Source organism: Lytechinus variegatus, chromosome 14 (assembly GCF_018143015.1).
Source record: "Lytechinus variegatus isolate NC3 chromosome 14, Lvar_3.0, whole genome shotgun sequence".
NCBI classification, from domain to species: domain Eukaryota; kingdom Metazoa; phylum Echinodermata; class Echinoidea; order Temnopleuroida; family Toxopneustidae; genus Lytechinus; species Lytechinus variegatus.
Window position 1 is genome coordinate 15,013,945 of NC_054753.1, and position 8,651 is coordinate 15,022,595.

At 33.8% G+C, this 8,651-nt stretch overlaps 1 protein-coding gene across 2 annotated transcripts in view; it reads right to left on the reverse strand.

The window, feature by feature from the left end:
* Positions 1 to 8,651, reverse strand: part of LOC121427206 (elongation factor 1-alpha-like) — a 74,552-nt gene that overhangs the window by 13,229 nt on the left and 52,672 nt on the right. The window lies entirely within an intron of this gene.

The following is an 8,651-nucleotide window of genomic DNA, read 5'->3' on the forward strand; positions in this document are numbered from 1 at the left end:
CAAAATCATGGATCAACGTTCCAAAGGCGATCGATCCCACAAAACGAACAAACTCACCCACACACACCCCTACACCTCCCACACACACATAGGCCTATATCATATGTATATATATGTGTGTGTGTGACTCATGAGAAAGAGACATATATCTCACCCTCACTAACAAATTAATGCGAGCGCGAAGCGCGAGCTGAAATTTTTTACTGACATGAAAACAGGGAAAAGGTACCTGTTTAGGAGTGTTTGTAGTAACTCATGAGGGGGATAGATACATGTATTTCACTACACAGATAATGTGAGTGCCGTTAGAGAGCTGAAATTTCTTTATATTCTGACCTGAAAGCTTGATATTCTAAACATTTTTGGTATCAATTATTAATATGGGTTTCTAAAAGAACAATAGCTGCGAGCGCGAAGCGCGAGCTGAAAATTTTGATATTTCGATCTGAAAAAATGAACTATTTAATGGACTATTTTTAATAAAGAACAAGATATATATATCCAACAAAAGATTATTGCAAATCGAAGCGGGAGTTCTTTTGAGGTTTAGAATTGAAAAAGGGACATTCTATTCACCTATTTAATCATGAAAAGTATGCGTTTTCTTCCTACAGAAACGGATGCGAGCACGAAGCGCGAGCTGAAAATTTTGATATTTCGATCTGAAAAAAAGTTTAATGGACACTTTTAATAAAGAACAAGATATATATCCAACAAAAGATTATTGCAAAACGAAGCGGAGATCTTTTGAGGTTTAGAACTGAAAACAGGACATTCTATTCACCTATTTAATCATGAAAAGTATGGGTTTTTGCTACAGAAATGATGCGAGCGCGAAGCGCGAGCTGAAAATTTTTATATTCCAATCTGAAAAGCGGACATTTTGAGCACGATTTTAAATAAAGAACTAGTTGGTATCTCGATCTCGCTTGCTGATTTCCGTGTAACATTACAATCTTAATTCATTTTTAGTTGCACATGCGGAATTATTGGGGGGGGGGCAAAATGATATGTTTGCCCCCCAATATTTTCTTTGGTGGGGCGATCGCCCCCCCTGCCCCCCCAGGATCGACGCCTCTACAGCCATGCATTAAGTCTTTTGTTAAAGGACAAGCCCACCATGACAAAAAAAGAATTGGAATAAAGAGAGAAAAATCCAAGAAGCATAACACTGAAAATTTCATCAAAATCGGATGCAAAATAAGAAAGTTATAACATTTAAAAGTTTCGCTTAATTTCACAAAACATTTATATGCACATCCTGGTCGGTATGCAAATGAGGAGACCAGGCGCGCCGGAACACTTTCAGTTTTAGGGGGGCAAAATCCCGAAGGGGGCACAATATTTTGACAGCGTGAGATACCGAAGCGATCGAGCGAGAGAGGGTGTAGGACCCCCACGGTAAGGACTTTGTGTAAAAATGGAGTATAAAAGTTGCGTTTCTAAGAGCATTCAAAAATAAATTTCTTGATAAATAAACGTAGAATTCACTACGAACGACTATATACTCATAATTTGTGAGAACCTATGAAATCTACGCGCAAAACGATCGCTTCAAAATGTGTTTTTTATGTCTGATCAATTAAATTACGTATTATACGCTTATATTGACTCAAAATACCAGAAATTACATTTTTCATGCAATATCCTTTCAGAAACATTTATTTATGTACATTTACATACACGGACGACGCGAGAGAGCACAATCATCATAAGTTTCAAGTAATTCCTGTCAGGACAAGGAGTGTTTTAAGCAGAAGAAGCGTAATAACAGAAACAAAAGAAATTCTAATGAATGTCTTTTCAAATTCAAAATGTCATACTGTTCTGACGTGGCAGACGTCGATAAGCACTTAAATTCTCCTTGTATGCAAATCATTTCTGAAATCAGCATTTGAGATAGTCCCTGATTATCCATGCATGGGCAATCATATTTTCTAACTGGGGAAAAAGAAATATGACAAGCTTAAAAATTGTCTAACAATTCAAGATTTTTCTGAAAATCATTAAAGTTGAAAACATTACTCGATTTATGTGTTTCCTTTTGCATGTTTTGTATGGCTGGGAAGCACGTTTGGATGACTCCATCAACATCTTCTTTTTTCTTTACATATTTTCTGGAGGAAATGTGACCATAACTAGGAAATGATGAATATCAAATTCCAGGAAATATTCATTTGTAAGTAATCATGAACTGATTAAAACCTACCGCAGTTCATAATGTACATTATGTAACATTATTTAGACGAAAACAATTACATTCCAATAGCGGATGTGGTTGACGGTACACCATGTGAAGTTTTCGAGAACAAAAAGTGGATAGAGGAAGAAGTGAAATTGATAGGGGAGGAAGTGGACAGTTGGTAGTCGCGTAATTTTTTGTTTAAATGAGCGTAGTCCTGAAAAAGACAGTAAACCAGAAAAGAATGAAGAGTTGAAGAGGCTTCAGTAGTTGAAAGATGAGTACTCCTGCTCTGCACTCCATTCGCCGACTCTAGCTAGCATCTTCTCATTTATCCAATTATCCAACTACTCAAGCTTCTTTAACTCTTTAACCTTTTCTGTTTTACAGTCAATTTCAGGACCACGCACATTTTCAAGAAATATTACTCTAGGACCTACTCTCAATCTTCCAATTTCTCGCCTATGAATTTTACTTCTTCGGAAGAAGTAAAATTGATAGGCGAGAAATTGGAAGATTGAGAGTAGGTCCTAGAGTAATATATGACGACCTCGAGATGTTATGGCTTCTGGGCTTGACAGCTATGCCATATAGATTCCATAATAATGTTGCTCGAGTAACTAGCGTTCACGTTATCATGGTTATTGATCGGGTCCGGTCTGAGCGTTTCTGGGCGACCGCGCGTTTGTTTGCCGACACAGCCAGCATGCATTTTTGAACCACTTTAATTTCAATTTACTTTCAATTTACTTTCAATTTACCTTCGGTTTAAGTCTGAAATATATTCATTAAAAGCTTAAATGTTATCACACTGTAATACGATGGAAAAGGGGCTTATCAAAGGTATGTTTCACAGAGGGACATGTTCGTCAAAAGACACGAGGCTTACTATGATATGTAATTGCCCCGTTATGGGGCGAATTTTTTTCATTTATGACAATGGAAATTTTAGGCAGAAAAGTGCCTTCTTCGTTTACTTTTGTCCTTAAATAATTTATCATTTGTTTACTTTAAGGGGGGCACAATCTCGTTTTGCCACCCCCCCCCAAAAAAAAAATGGGGGGCAAGTGTCATCCCCCCCCGCTTCCGGTGCCCTTGGAGGAGACTGATGACATCATTCACTCACCATTTCTTTTGTATATTATTATATGAGATATGAAATGTTCTAATTTTCTGTCATTGTCAAGTGAAACAGTGATTAATTCCTCCCTGAACATGTAAAATTAGCATTGTTTAATACTATATGGTTTAGTCAAGTTGGTCCTTATGGTCAAATATGAAAAAAAATGAAATATTGTATAATTTAAACAATAAAAAACAAGAGAAATAGTGAGTGATGGACATCATCGACTGACTCATTTGCATGTCACCGAGTTGTGCATATCATTTTTTGTGAAAAATAAGCAAAACTTTAAAATGCCATAACTTTCTCAATTTACATCCGATTTTGATGAAATTTTCAGCGTTATGCTAATTTGATTTTTTTTATTTAAAAGAGTGGGCACAGCATTGCGCGCGCGGAAAAAAAAGTTGCTCAATATAAGTCCAGAGAGAGCGAAGCGATCGCTTCGCTCTCTCTGGACTTGTGAACGAGTAAATTCACACTGTGAAATCAAACATCACTAAGTGAACACTCTGTGGTAAACCACACTGTTGAGGTGTCCACAATGTGAAATCATTTCACACGGTTAAATTGGAGCGTTTTAACACTGTGAATCACATCTTCACAGAGTCGACTATGTGAACACACTGTGAACACATTGTGGGACACTGTGTTCTTTCCAGCAGGGGCGAGCAGAACAAAAATCCCCTTTACATGAGAGTCTACCGTTGAAATTGATTTTGAAATGATATTCAGAAAATAACATGACATCTTCCTTTCCTGTCCTTTTCTTTCATCTTATCTTTTTGTTCTCGGTTGTAGAACTTTTGGGGTCCAGTGCTCTGCGGATCGGGTCCGAGGCAATGGCGGCACCAAGATTTTTAACATTGGGGGATGCAAAATAACATGGGGGGCAACAAACAAATATTTTGCCTATTTCACAAAATCGAGCGAGAAGCTATTTTTCAAATGTATATAGACCCTATTGACTTGAAAAGGGATTTGTTATGGACTAGCTGTTTGCATTGGGTTATAACGATGATTTCTCACCAAATAAATTATGCGAGCGTGCAAAGCGCGAGCTGAATTTTTGTTTATATTTGGAGATGACAACCATGACAACGGGACGTTCTAAGCACATTTTGTAATCATGAACTGGGTAGCTATCTAATCAAACAATATTGATGCAAGCGCGTAGCGCGAGCTGAAAATGTTTGATTTATAAAAAATTTCTGAATACGCAGGATGTGTATCTCGCTAAAACGAATAATGAAAACTTTAATCGTGGGATGCATATTGACTTGAACATTGGATTTGTAAACCCCGTGTGAACATTTACTTATCTCAGTAAACAGGTACTGCAAATGCGTAGCGTGGGCGAAATTTTGAATTTTATACAACGACCTGAAAGATTTGTGTTAGTGACAAATTGCTGGGAGCTAACAGTGATTGGATGAGAACATTTTTAAAAGTCTAAGAACGAAAAAGCTGTTTTGGAGCACTTTGCATCTTCAGTCGGATGCTTATCACCTTATGACAACATTTACTATTCATTTTAGCCCATACGGCCCGAAGGGAAAGATGAACTTATTTGTTGACCAACTTTGATTTTTTTTTACTTCCATATAATAGAGCTTCATGAGGTTCACCAAATTTTTAACATTGGGGGATGCGAAATAACATGGGGGCAACAAACAAATATTTTGCCTATTTCACAAAATCGAGCGAGAAGCTATTTTTCAAATGTATATAGACCCTATTGACTTGAAAAGGGATTTGTTATGGACTAGCTGTTTGCATTGGGTTATAACGATGATTTCTCACAAACAAATATTTTGCCTATTTCACAAAATCGAGCGAGAAGCTATTTTTCAAATGTATATAGACCCTATTGACTTGAAAAGGGATTTGTTATGGACTAGCTGTTTGCATTGGGTTATAACGATGATTTCTCACCAAATAAATTACACAGAATTTTGACCTGAAAATTATGCTAATTCGTGCGAAATTTTTTCATAAAATCACCCCTAAAATGTATTTCTCCTTCATTTCGTTATCAATTTAATTTTTTTGCTTTATTTTTTTCTTTTTATCCTCGTAATCGAGGTATTTATTCACAATAACATGTACATTTATATACAAACAATTTTTTTAAAAAATAGTTCATTTCAATAATGCAATAATTCTTTCAATATCACATTTTTTCAAAATTCGGAGCTTCGTTTTTTGTTTACATAAACTTTCTAAATAAATAATCATAGTAAGCTTGAATTCAATCCATAAAGAATTCGTATCATATCTTTTTCCTTTGAATATGCTTTTTATATAATTTCGATGAATAACAAATTGAGCAATAACACAAAATAGATTACACATAATATTGCTGGCATTTTGCAGATCATAACCTATAGTTAATGTTTTTTCATCTATAGAAATAGTAATCTTGAAAATATAAAATACCAACCTTTCTATAACTTTCCAAAATAATCGAACATATTTACAATACAGTATGAAATTAAAAGTGGTATCAACTTCTCCACAAATGTTACATGTGTTGCTTTCTAATACATGCCACTTAAATAAATTGTCTCTTGATGGTAAAATCTTGTTTAAAAATTTAAAACTAAACTGTTTAACTCTGTTATCCACAATTAAATGCAACTTGAAATAAAATACATGGCTCCAATTAAAGGAAATTGGTCATGAGAACAGATTAGACCAAAAAGATAAAATGCCTGGTTCTTCCGATACCTCTAAACATAATAAAGAATATACCTTTCTTGTTGGTAAAGAATCTAGAGTTATTTGTACTCCACTTTTTAATGAAATTAAAATTCGTTCACTTTTCTTTAATTCTAGTACACAATTTTCCTTAAACAACTTATTCAACCAATAAACAGGAAAAGACTTTTTTAATTTAACATATTCTAAATCAAATAAAAGCTGAGAAAGACAGATTTATTCAAAATATTTGGTGCTAACCACTGACGATTTCTAATAACATCTTTAACCCTAATTATACCTGCATGCTTCCATTTCTCAAATATCAACATACGTTTATTAAAAGTTATATTGCTGTTATTCCAAATAATTTCATTTTCAATGTTTTTTACTCCAAATATACCAATATATCTTAACTTAGACCAGCTACAAAAAAAAATCATGATAAAAACTGGGCATATTTGCTTTTGTACAAAGAAAATGCATATTTTTTGTTGAAATATTGTATTCAAAACATAAAGGAATTTCACCAATCTTTGATAACCAGTAATTGAAAAGAAATTTCCAACGACGATCGCTTTGCTCTAACAGCTTGCTTATCCACGAAATATTAAGTGATTCAATTTTCGATTCTAAGTGGACCATACCAAGACCACCTTCGCTTGTTTTATTTATACAAACATTTCTTTTAACCTTTTCCTTTGAAGAATTCCAATAAAAGTATATAACATTTTATGTAGAGATTTGATTATTTTGGGGGGAACTCTAATTACTTTTGCAGGATACACAATTTGCGAGACCAACAAAGTTTTGATGATAATAATTTTTCCGAAAAATGTTAGATTTCTTAGTTTCCATACGTTAATAATATTTTGTATCTTATCTATTTTGCCAATTATAATCTTCAACAACTTTCTCATTTTTGCCAACATATATACCTATTAGGTATATTTAGTAAATATTTTATCGGTTCTTCAGTGCATTCTATTTGTCCGGGGACAATATCAATATTAAACTTCAGCAGTTTGTTTTTTTGCAAATTAATCTTTGGCCCAGCATTTGAACCAAAAAGTATTAGTTCTTCCATCAAAATAGAAAGAGAATTTTTATTTTTCATAAATATAGTTGTATCATCCGCAAATTGGGATATTTTTACATCTACTTGATCAACATTCATCTGAGAAATCGGCAAACTGAGACGTTCAATTTTATGATTCTGTTTAATGTTCGTCGCCAAAACTTCTGCAACAATTATAAAAAGTATTGATGAGAGGGGGCACCCCTGTCTTACACCTCTTTGAATTTGAAAAGTTTCAGAGATCCAGCCATGATTTAACACACGGCCTTTTGCGTTGTTATACATTGATTGAATCCACTGAATGAATGAATTTCCAAAATTTAATTTTTTTAAAAGGTAAAATAGAAAATTATGACTTATATAGTCATATGCTTTTTCAAAATCCAAAAACATTATAATGCCCGGGGCTTTCATGCCCTGATAATAATCAATTTTATCTTGTACCAGACGTATATTTTCGGCTGAAGACCTTCCATTAATAAAACCATTTTGATCGGGTGATACAATGCTTGTTATTACATTTTGTAGTCGTCTGGTAAGAACTTGTGAAAGAATTTTGTAATCCACATTTAGGATTGATATCGGTCTCCAGTTATGAATAAGGTTTTTATTTCCTTTTTTAAACAATAACGCCAACATGGCCATGTTTTGACTTGGAGACAATTGCTGCTTTCTATGTCCTTCATTTAAACTGTTCATTAACATATCTTTTATCTTGCTCCAAAAGCATTTATAAAACTCGACTGTGAGGCCGTCGCTACCTGGTGATTTATTATTCTGCATTCTAGACAGAGCCTCAGCACATTCCTTTTCGGTTATATCACCATCACAACTCGATGCTTCATTTTCATTTAGGATTTGTATATTTGTATGTAATAAATATTTTTCGTACTCCAAATCACTTTTACAATTAAGGTTTATATAAATCTTCATAACATTCACGTAATCTCTGTAATATTTTCACCTTATCATTGATCATGTTGATGGTTTTACCCTTGTATTCTAGGCAATCAACTTCTTTCTTGTTTCCGTTTCTTTTTTCAAGGCCAAGAAAGTACTTTGTTGATTTTTCACCTTCCTCCATCCACTTCTCTCTCGATCTTGTGTAAGCTCCTTTAAATTTATAATTATACAAATCATCGATATCCTTCCTTATTTTATTGATTTCTTCGATATTTCTATCATTAGGACTACTGTCAATTTCTTTGTTTAATAAAAAAATATTGTTTTTCCAATTGAACAAGTTTTTCTCTCTTTTTCGTTGTAAATCTATAGCATATTTAATTGTATATTCTTTTATTCCAACTTTATACATTTCCCACTTTCCTTGAGCATCAAGTTTTTCATATTTTCATTTACATTTAAATATTACATTTTCAATATTCAACCTATATATATATCATCTTTAAGTAGATCACTATTAAATTTCCAGTAAGCCCTTCCTCGTACGTCGTTAAAAAGTTTTAATTTCAATGAAATAGCATTGTGGTCGCAACTGAGACATGGTCTGATATCCATAGAGAGAACATATTGGCTAAGGTCTCTTGAAATTAGCCAATAATCCAAAC